The sequence below is a fragment of the Echiichthys vipera genome, assembly GCF_963691815.1.
Source record: "Echiichthys vipera genome assembly, chromosome: 7".
NCBI classification, from domain to species: domain Eukaryota; kingdom Metazoa; phylum Chordata; class Actinopteri; order Perciformes; family Trachinidae; genus Echiichthys; species Echiichthys vipera.
Window position 1 is genome coordinate 28,324,585 of NC_139832.1, and position 9,879 is coordinate 28,334,463.

The following is a 9,879-nucleotide window of genomic DNA, read 5'->3' on the forward strand; positions in this document are numbered from 1 at the left end:
GCGCCGCTCAGATGGTTAGACTGGTTACCTGGAAACACGTTTATACACAAATGAGAAATAGGATTGGGCCCAAGAGATTTCTGACAGCTTCACAAAACAGACAAAATCACAGTACCACTTGTTTCATACCATTCTCCTTGAAATTTTTCCTCTTTTTCCCTCACTTTGCTGCTGTAGATAAAGACCGTCTGTGTGAGAGGAAACCTGACTGCAGGAAAACAAACAGTCTTTCTCCACACTACAGGGAACACAGACAGGTGTGCACTCGGATTTTCTCTTCCCTATATAAACACACACACACACACACACACACACACACACACACACACACACACACACACACACACACACACACACACACACACACACACACAAACTGAAACACGTAGCAGGATTTACCACGTAGCAGGATTTACATGCTCCCAGGAACATACTGAACACACATGTGCATGAAGGCTCTCTCTGTCTCTCACACACACACACACACACACACACACACACACACACACACACACACACACACACACACACACACACACACACACACACACACACACACACACACACACACACACACACACACACACACACACACGCAATGGGTGGTGCACTGGGATCAATCAGGCACTGTTTACTTGTGCTTGCCTTTCTCTATTGTTTGTGAGGTTTAAAGGAATATGTGAAACAGACACACACACACACACACACACACATCTGAAGTACTTTGTTTGTATTTTTCTTGCTTCTGATTGGATTGTGAGAAACTCTGATTTTGAGTCTTTATAACCCAAGAGGGAGATTTGTTTTCACAGCCACTATTCCACACAAATATGATTCTCATAAACGTATTCTAGCATTTTCTACTTGCATAACTGTAATAGAAACATCTTAACTTCAGAATAACTTGGTAAGAATTGGTCATTGGTCTTTGCACTTGGTATGTTTACTTAACACATGTGTTTGAGAAGGACAAATAAGGTAGATAAGTAGAGGAGGAAACAAGCAAAGAGAAAGATTGAGGCTTAAGGGAGAACAAGGGAAAGGGAAGTGAGTGTGAAAACCAGCTATATCTTCATAAATGAGTGGCTAAAAGCTCTGTGGGCCAGCTGAGGATGGATGGGTTAAACTAATGAGAACAAAGAGGATGGAGGAAAAGAGAAGGATGAGGGCTTGTTGAACAATAGATGAAGAAAACATCAATATATTTTGTATTATAATCTTGTGACCTGATACATAAAGGATACTTATTACTGAGATGAGAAGATTCTCTCTCATGTCTCATGGGCTATTAAGTAGCTACATTACTGGAGCCAGAAGGAGGTTAGCCTAGCTTAGCATGAAACCTGGAACGGCAAACGGCTAGCTAAACGATAGTATTGATCTGCCCAGCACTTCAGCTCAGCATCTCTGCTGGTTGCCCCCTTACCTCTCTGTGAGTCTGGGAAGTCTTTGCGTCAGGTTAATGCAGAAAAAGTGACAGCAACAGAACTCCATTTCTGTTTGTTTGTGATGACACAAATAAATGTCACCTATATATTAGACAGCTTTGAAGTTGTGATGAACCCTTTTTTAAACTTTGGAGACAGAGTAAGCCCTTTTTCACTGTCTCACAAGTAATCATATTTCCCAAAATGTTGAACAAGCGTGAGAGCTTATCGCCATCTCCTGTCTTAAAGTGTAATTCCAGCATAAAATCATCCCATGGTCTTTTTTTGGCACTTGCATACATCAAATAAGCCAACGAGACAATTTTTTCATGTATAAACTATAAATAGAGAAATCCCGGAGAGTTGCTAACAACCGGACTTGGCTAACGCTGATTAGCTCGGGGCAGTACAGTGAAGGCATTCAAACATCTTTTTTAACCACTAATACTGCTGAAAAAAACACCAAACCTCTGCAGCAGCATGAGAAGAGTCCCTACACAGAAAACAAAGCACCAACAACGTAGTTAGTGAACCCAGAGTTTATTAAAAGAGTGTTTTAAAGACTTACCTACTGGCCCCTGTACCAGCTCCTCTCATAGTAAAGTCCATTCAAGTGGATTACCAAAGTCAAACCAAAAGGAAGGAGCCCATTTGTGATTCAATTAGGAATTGGTCACCTCTTCCAATTTATTCTGGGGACATGGAAAAACAGTATCTAGTACGATGCGGTTGATGAGGGATGGGGAATCCTCCATTATAGTCACACAGCATGTTGTGGTATTCAATGATTCCAGGCCACGGCAAAAAATGTCACTCTGTTGGCAGCAAAACATTCTTCTTCGGTGGCCATGGGCTCACAGTACCCACAGGCACACCAAAAATACCCGCACCGAGACTGATGCTATGACTGATGCTACCTCTACCTGTAGCCCCTTCCGGCAAAACACCCCCTGCACGGCATTTTGGTGCTGCGGGGAAATTGGCTGTCTGGGACTTTTCCAAACCTTTTACATCTATCATTGAATTATATTTGACCAAACTGCCACAAACCTAAAAGTGTACGTGTTTTGCTGGAATAATTCACCAATGGGCTCCTTCCTTTTGGATTGCATTTGGTAATTAACTTGAATGGACTTTACTATGAGAGGAGCTGGTACCGGAGCCAGTAGGTAAGTCTTTAAAATACTCTTTTAATAAACTCTGGGTTCACTAACTACGTTGTTGGAGCTTTGTTTTCTGTGTAGGGACTCTTCTCATGCTACTGCAGAGGTTTGTTGTTATTTTGAGCAGTATAAGTGGTTAAAAAAGACCTTTGAATGCCTTCACCGTACTGCCCCGAGCTAATCAGTGTTAGCCACATCTGGCTGTTAGCGACTGTTACCGACTCTCCGGGATTTCTCCATTAATACTTTATACATGAAAAAAACTGTCTTGATGGCTTATTTGATGTATACAAGTGCCTGAAAAGACCATGGGATGAAATCACGCTGGAATTACACTTTAATAACAGAATCAGATGGTTAACATGGGGGCTCAGAATAAAATTGTATGTGGAATAAGACTGATGTTGAGGGAACAGTTATTTGGATTGTAAATGCAGGGCTTTCACATAAACAATGATAAAAATATACTATAAATGTATTTCCTTGAATTTGAAAAAAATAAAATACATTGGATAATTGGTTTCTTTGTTTCTGAACAACAGAAGCATAACAGTTTTCCATGTTGGTCCACAATGTTGTGTGTACTCCTTCTCCCTCTTTAGCGTGTGTGTGTGTGTGTGTGTGTGTGTGTGTGCGTGTGTGTGTGTGTGTGTGTGTGTGTGCGTGTGTGTGTAGCAACAGCATCTATTTCAGATTGATAATGATAATCACAGTGTTTGCCTATCTTTTCACCTGTCAACATCTCCGCTCATCTCATCACCTCCGTCCTTTATTCGCTCCCACCAGCATCAGTCACGACCAGACGTCCAGGCTAACAGGCAGCCAGCACAGGGCTGAGGGCAGTATTGACGCAAGGATGCTGAGTCACAAAAGCATTTGTACGTGTTAGTGTGTGTTTGTGTGTAATCATGCAGAGGGGCACAGGTGCAAACCAGCCATCTGTTCTTCTGCCTCCGTCATCAGAGTAAACAACCTTTGTTCAGAGAAGATATTCATGTTCCCTCTTGGCTCACTGACCTGGGCTGGAAGAGACGTACCTGTGTTGTCAAGTCCAGTTTTGTTATCCGGCATCAACTTGAATCAGATCAAGTCAAACTCGGTAGAGCAAAGCAAAAGTCATGTCAGTTCTGAGGCAAGACCATGAACCGGAGAATCACAAAACTAGCTAAATTCATTCAAATTAGACAAGTAAAATTGAATATAAAAGTTTGTTAAGCTTATTTATATCACCCAATGTCACAAATTTGCCTCAAGTAGCTTAGGTCAAGTCCAGTCAGGTCAATCAAAGTCAGTAAACTCCTGCTTCCTAAGAGGAGAAAATGACAACTAGTAAATGTGCATAAACACCGCAAAAGTCATATTTAACAGTTCAATGTAAATTTCTCATTTAAAGATATGTGGTCTGTCACTTTATCTAAATATCCTCTCACTCGTGGACAATCAGTGTTGATGCTGTGGGCAGAGTTTTTGTCACTTACATTTAAATTATAACATGTCAGCGATAGTAAAAGCAACACCTGCATTTGCAACACCCACCACTCTATGACACAGCCAATCAGTTCAAGCATGGCATTTTCAGCCATCAAAAGTGTGATGTCTGCTGAGACTGGTCTATAGAAGAATTGTTGAGGAAACAGTATTGCTCAGTAGATCGTCAACAAAGACATACTATGTATGCATCAATACTTTGGCTTCGACACAATTCAACAGATGGTTAGACCACTGGTTCTCAAACTGTGGTTCTTGTACCACTGGTGGTACTCAAGCTCTCTCTGGTGGTACTTTTAAAAATCTCCAAAATAAGAAAATAAAACATTAAATAGTAAATACATATAATACTATCAAAACATTAAAACATTTCCGAAAGAAAATACTTAAACTTTTGAGATGAAATGTAATTTAAAATAAGTTTAGCATTTCCTGTGATACTTTTGTTTCAACAGCCTGCTACGTGGTCATGTTCATGAGTCACAAGCTAAACTGTGATGGGAAAGAGTAAGCAAAGGTAAAATGATTGGTTTAAAAACAATGTAGTCGTGGCTCCAAATGGGAACGACCAGGAAGAGAAGGTCGGATCAGGAGGAGAATATGTAGAGCAACTCTTCTGAAACTGACAGACAGTCAACAGTAAATAATCTTCTGATGAGGAATCAACCTTCCTGTCTGTAGCTGAATAGTGTCGGCCTACACTGCTGTATTTTAACATTGGTCTTAGTGGTGGGACTTGAGGGAGCTTGATATTTTCTGAAGTGGCACGTCATGTACAAAGTTTGAGAACCACTGGGTTAGACTGTCTGTAGTTTAGCAACACTTTCAACCGTGAAAATAAATAGCCAATAATGGTCGCCGTTTCTACCTGTCCAGACTAAAACACAACCCTGGAGTTTTTTAAACTAAAACCGGCTCAGCAGGGTTTCCAAATGTATCTGTTATCTGTGCTCGGAAATGCTTGAGTATTGTGGACGTGAGGCGTAACATTTTATTGTCATCAACAGGTTCATATGATATCTTACGAAATACGACATTCTTAACGCTGGAGGTGGACCACAACGGTTACGTTTAGGAATCAAAAGGTGCCGAAACTACCATCATGTGCTCACTTACGCTTAGGCAAAAGGTTGTGGGTGAAAGTCCTCAGATTTTGGACCCGTCCACCAGCCCAACCCTCCTTCCTACACAGAGATTAGCACTCTTGTACGGCGTCTTATACTGCTTTTCTTCTTTGCTCTAGACATGATTTCTACAGCGAAAAATATACTTTTCATAGTAGTCATGGACAAACAGTGATTGAGGACAGCCTGAACCGCCTGCTGAATGGCGTTGAAGCCTGCACTGTATGCCCGTGTTGACATCGACACGTCCGGCGGGTGATATCTGGCATCAACGTTATTGCTCATGGACCCGTGTCTCATGGATCCCCACATGACTCCAATTAAATGTTTTATTGGGTCTGCTAACGATAAAATGTGTGATGGCCCTGCAATACCCTAAGGTGGAGAACATGAAGATGTGGTACACACACACACACACACACACACACACACACACACACACACACACACACACACACACACACACACACACACACACACACACACACACACACACACACACACACACTGGGGCGCCTCAGGAAAGCACCAAAGGTTAGCAGTCAGGAGTGAGTGGTGGGCATAGCAGTCATGTGCTGTTTGTGTGTGGGTAGGAGTCAGCTGATGTGTGTGTATGTGTGTGTATGAGCTTTTGTTAGTGTTTGCAGACGCTGGGAAGGAAAATGAATATCACAATATGCCGACAGATGGTTGGAAAGCACTAATCAAACTGGCCTTGATGAATTCATAGGTCAATTCTCAACATTGTGTCCTACCTTTTTAATCACTGTAAACAGATGTAAAATAATAATTTATGACGCAGATGACAGATTAGACTCCCATTTAACCAGAGAGGGAGGATCCATTCAAAGAAGCGGAAGCCATAGATGAGACACTGATATTGTGAAAGCAATAAATATATATCGCAGTCTTGGAACAATAATATATATCTGTGTAAAAATAGCCTGCCTCCACAAAGCTGACATCATTACTCAATATTCAGGTGTCACTTTAGTCGGACATCTTATCTCTTTGAGTGTCAGGCAATAAAATATTGCCCAACCTCTCATTACTAAAGGAGAGGAGGAGAAACACACCTGCTTCTGTGGTTCTAGACAACTGTAAAGGTTTCCAACGACTGGGTCCAGAGCAACACACAGCTGCCCTCTTCTGGTTACAGCATGTACTGCAGTCTATTTTTAAAGTGTCCTTAACTTTAATCATTTGCTGCATCCCTATGGTGTTCAACTCAACGTTGAGAAAAACGTGTTACCCGACTTTCAGCGTCAAAGCATCCTAATTTAGCCAGAAATGGACAAATGTTACTGTTGCAACTCTAGTGAACAGGAGCGATGACTGCTGCTGTGAGCGTGCAGGGCCTTCCAAGAGGGGTTTTAGTGAGAAACAAATGCCATATCAGGGTGTCAAGACACTTTCCTGCTCATTAGCACCTGTCGTTTCTCTCTGTGACATTCCACACACACTGAAGATAAATGGACACGTGTGTTCAAACACAAACAGTTGCATATTGGAGAGAAGAGTGCGAAATACCCACACTATTAGTAAGTGCTACTACATATCATCATCATCATCATCATCATCGGCCAAAGTGAAAAATTTCCCCAGACCATCAGGGGCCCTGAACACATCTGGATATCAAGACAGTACCCAGCGAGGCAGTATTTGACACCGCAAATGTCTGATTCAGTCGGAGCGGACATCAAACAGAGTTTACTCTGCCAGCTCTCTAGTACAAAGAACATTTAATCTCCCAGTGAGCCCTTGTGTGATTACAGCTGCCCATTCTCCAGAGTATCAATGTAGAATGAATGGGCATGTCGATGCACATGCACGCCTTTACATCATAAGAAGAAACAGCAGAAGAAAACACACCTCTGATGATGAGGAAGAAAGGTGATATACGCAAAGATGGCAGCAGAAAGTCTAACCACACATCTGACACAGATAATCTCCAGTTGTGTGCTGCATATGTGAAAGAGAAACTCCTGACTCTGTCTGGACCTGATTCTCCTGACATTCTCTGGGGTTCAGATGTGAAAATGACTTGTGTGACAGTAACTTATTCTGTAATTTGGGTCAATATATACACTGGAGATAAAAAAAATAATACTTGATTTATTTTGAAATACTGTTTTTTTATTGTTCATAATTTGATAGAATATCATCTGTGTCTATACCACTGCTGTTCTAGCATGTTTTTAAATAGTCATTGCGTCTATTGTGTTCGGTGTGATCGCAGCTTTACAACCGCAAACTAGAGACCTGGAGAATTCAACAAACATCTTCACTCTAGATTTAAAACTGAGCTCACTACAGCCTCTGAACCACAAATAGTCGGTGGGCCCACCAGCGGCCAGTTGGAACGTTAAGAGTTTAGTGTTATGAAAATATATGTGTGCACATGCACAAACTACATGCCACCCCTGCATAAGTCAGTCCCCCACTTGGGCCCCCCTAGTCAAAAAAGTCTGGACACGCCCCTGCTAAACCTGTCATCAACAAAAGTGTCTGCCTGATGGATGCATTGCCTGTTCATGCCTCCACAACAGCCAAGATGAAAGAACAAGTGTTTGAGGCTGGTCAAAGAGGGAAATTACTTAGCACTCTACTTCCTGGTTGGATCACTGTCTTTGTACAGTGGATGCCCATGACTCCATTGATACAATGAAAATTGAATATGATCTGGCGACTGGCGTCCTGTCCAGGGTGTACCCCGCCTCATGCCCGATGTCAGCGGGGATCGGCTCCAGCCCCCCGCGACCCCGACAGGGACAAGCGGTTGAAGATGAATGAATGAATGAATGAATGAATTACTACAGACCATATACCCTTTTTCATGGTGTTGCACACAGGCAATTTACCAGTGTTGTTGCCTGTGGATAATGTCATTGATTGACTGGTCACATTTGTCTAAGAAAGATCTTAATAAATATGTCAGTCATTCTGATGTCTTGCTGGGCAATATTAAGATCCCAAAAGGTGCCTTATTGTGTCAGGATATGAACTTTAAGCATGTATAAGACTGTAAGGAATTATGTTCCCCTTATGACGTGATTGTGGAGTCCCTCTGTGTGTCGAGTAGGCATCTATATAAGCATAGGACAAAAGTGTCCACGCTAAGGCAGGTTGGAAGGAACAAGTAGAGGAGCTCACTGCAGAGGCTCGAAATGCTTTTGAAAAATGGGCTGAGGCAGGCAAAAGTAGGCATGGCCCCTTGTTTGAAAATAAAAATGCACTAATGCTAGATTTAAAAATGCCCTTCGCTGTATCAAAGGAAATGAAAACACAATGAGGGCAGATTCTCTGGCGAGGAAGCTGCTAAAACACAAGGTTAATGACTTCTGGAAAGAAATACAAACTATTAATAATTGCAAGACATCTCTTCCATCAAATATAGATAGTGTGAGCGGTCCAGTGTTTGTCAGTGTCGGGGTATTTACCTGCTTTGCTCTTCTACGCAACTTGATGGATGGATTTATGTGTAGGGCTTCTGAGTCAGAAAATGACTTAATTGCTACTCTGACTAACCATTTAGGTAGTTCGGTCAGATATTTCTCCATACTGTGGAGTTAGTGGCGGACATGTATGTTAGAGACTGAAAATGGTCGAAGGTTTTGTACTTTGTTTGTTTTTACTGTTTTTTTGTGCTTTAACTGTGCTTTTTAACGGTGCTGTTTTTTAAATGTGATGTGGATCCATTAGGTATGAAATAAAGTAAATGGTAAATGGACTAACCCGTTCACTCATTCACACAGATGGCAGTGGACATCTACATACCATCTAATCTAACCATTCACACCACAGTCACACACCCATGCTCAGCACGGGGAGCAATTCGGGGTTCAGTGCCTTGCCCAAGGACACTTCGGCATGCGTACCGGGGGATCAAACCGCCGATCTCTCGAATGGAGGACGACCCACTCCTCTACTTAGCCACAGCCGCAAAAAGTGTTTATATTCAGGTCCTTCTCAAAAAATTAGCATATTGTGATAAAGTTCATTCTTTTCCATAATGTAATGATAAAAATGAAACTTTCATATATTTTAGATTCATTGCACACCAACTGAAATATTTCAGGTCTTTTATTGTTTTAACACTGATGATTTTGGCATACAGCTCATGAAAACCCAAAATTCCTGTCTCAAAAAATTAGCATATTTCATCCGACCAATAAAAGAAAAGTGTTTTTAATACAAAAAAAAAAAGTCAACCTTCAAATAATTATGTTCAGTTATGCACTCAATACTTGGTCGGGAATCCTTTTGCAGAAATGACTGCTTCAATGCGGCGTGGCATGGAGGCAATCCGCCTGTGGCACTGCTGAGGTGTTATGGAGGCCCAGGATGCTTCGATAGCGGCCTTAAGCTCATCCAGAGTGTTGGGTCTTGCGTCTCTCAACTTTCTCTTCACAATATCCCACAGATTCTCTATGGGGTTCAGGTCCGGAGAGATGGCAGGCACATTGAGCACAGTAAGACCATGGTCAGTAAACCATTTACCTGTGGTTTTGGCACTGTGAGCAGGTGCCAGGTCGTGCTGAAAAATGAAATCTTCATCTCCATAAAGCTTTTCAGTAGATGGAAGCATGAAGTGCTCCAAAATCTCCTGATAGCTAGCTGCATTGACCCTGCCCTTGATAAAACACAGTGGACCAACACCAGCAGCTGACATGGCAC